The 2,284-nt window shown below is 30.9% G+C and overlaps 1 protein-coding gene across 2 annotated transcripts in view; it reads left to right on the top strand.

The window, feature by feature from the left end:
• LOC100568890 overlaps positions 1 to 2,284 on the top strand; it is a 157,753-nt gene that overhangs the window by 93,361 nt on the left and 62,108 nt on the right. The gene's annotated exons all lie outside the window — the stretch shown is intronic.

A 2,284-nucleotide genomic window follows, 5' to 3' on the forward strand; every position in this document is an offset into this window, starting at 1 on the left:
TTTTTCACGGCGCTTTTGAAAACTATTGGAAAAATTTTACTTTTGACCCCCCAAAGTACCAACTAGATTCACTTTCCTATCAGAAAAGGTACTGTTGAAGAAAATCCAAGCACTTTTACTGTCCTAAAACGTGATGACAGACACAAAAAAAAATAAAAAAAAAAACACACATCATTGTAAAATCAATACATTCATCGTTCCACTCAGAATCTAAAATGACTGGAATTCAGCATAACACGCCAAGCGCTTAGGACTTGTGTTCAAGAAGTTATAAATATTTCTCACATTATCCTCAATCCATGATGGTATCATCAAACAAGCATATGATGCACACAGATGGAAACTATGACATATGCATTTCATAATAAATATGTGTGGAATCTTTTCTTTAAATCTTGATGCAACCGAATTATTAGAGTCCATCATTACATTTGCACCATCTGATGCAAATCCAATCATTTTTTTGTATAATCAATATTATTAGTTTTAAAAAACTCAATAATATGGTTGAACAAAGTTTCGGCACTAGCCGATTGAATTGTAATGAGCGATAAAAAGCAATCGCTTGTAGTGAAATCACTATTTACAACGCGGGCAACCAATGCCATGTGCTTTATAATAGATCGGTCCGTACTCTCATCTGCTATGATAGAAAAATAATTATTTCGCAAGCAGAGAATAAGGCTATATTTTTCTACTTTTCCAATAACATTTTTCATAATTGCTTCAGATTTTGTTTTAGCACAAGAAACATTTTCAGCTAATTTTGAATCTGGGAAAATTTTTGGAAGGAGTTTTGAAAGGAATGTTATGCTCCACTCCATAAACACATAGATATAATTCTGCAGATTTTATTTGATTCTCAAACTTTGTACAGTTGCTTACAGATAGCATATTGAAGAGGGATTGTTGTTTTTTAAATGATTTTATAGATTTTGAATGTTTACCTGTAAGAGAATGTCTCACGATTTCTGATCGACCTCCTTTCCCATCAAATCTACAACTTTTACAATAAAAAAAGTGTACACCTTTAGAGCTTTTGCTCAGCCATCCTTTAAATTCATTTTCCAACTTGGGCAATATTTTTGGTCATAAAATTTTTTTTTTGGAGGTGTCCGTTGTTCCATATTATTCTCGGTATCAGACATATTCCAAATTTACTATAAAAGATACATACAATAAAATTATATAAAAATTATAAATTCATACATATATATTGCATATGGATTAAACTAATATTTTGTATTATGTTACTTACTCGAGGGCTATTAGATATTTTAATTTTTGTAATTGAATCTAAAATTATATAATATAATAAAAAATATATAAAATAATATAATATAATATAATTAAAATAATATGATGTGTTAATTAATGTTTAGCTCTAAATGCCAGAACGTTACTGATTTTGATATATTTTACTGTGTATGGTTAATATGGGAACATGACATATGGCAATAGACTTTGGACTTTGGACAAATGGATGGATTATTTGACAGATAGATAGACAGCTAAATATATTGTCTAATTGACTGTTGATTCCCATTGGAAATATCACAAAACGATGTTATTTTAGGAGCCATCCTAAATTTTCAAAAACCCGTACGTCGTTTACAACGACATCTATGTTTCAATCATAAAATTAAAAAATCCCTATATAGCGTTAAAAATCTCTAAATCCCTAGACAAAATTAAAAATCCCTAGAAATAGGGATAAATCCCTAGAGTTGGCAACACTGGACATAATATTATTTTCGTTTTGACGATTTGGGTATTTATAAACAACGCACGGCTGCGATAGATAACCGATTTCAACCTATGGTGAAGTACCGCTGTTAATACGCGCGGTGCGGGGAATGAGTCCGGTTTTATAATTCTGACGCTGTAATCGTAGTAGCAGCACACGACGGTCGACGGCCGTAATTAAAATCTCACTTGGCGCAAAAAATTAGTTTTCTAGTTGCAAAAACACAGCTTACTGACTGATTTTAGAGAAAAAAACCTTGGATAAAAGTTGTAGAGGACAATTTTTTCTAGGGCAACATAAGACTCGATTTTTGATTTTTTTTTCAAAGCTGAATATTTCAATCTAAGTATATCTCTGTTTTTACTTTTTCTATGAGTCAATTAATTAACATATTAATATCAATATCAATATTTGAGTCCTATACTGCCCTAAAAAAAATTCTTCTCTACAAGTTTTAATTAAGGTTTTTTGTCTCTTAAACCACTCAGTAAGCCGTATTCTTAGAACTCATAAAACCGTTTTGTGGCCGTATTATTG

This window comes from Acyrthosiphon pisum, chromosome A2, assembly GCF_005508785.2.
Source record: "Acyrthosiphon pisum isolate AL4f chromosome A2, pea_aphid_22Mar2018_4r6ur, whole genome shotgun sequence".
Lineage (NCBI taxonomy): Eukaryota > Metazoa > Arthropoda > Insecta > Hemiptera > Aphididae > Acyrthosiphon > Acyrthosiphon pisum.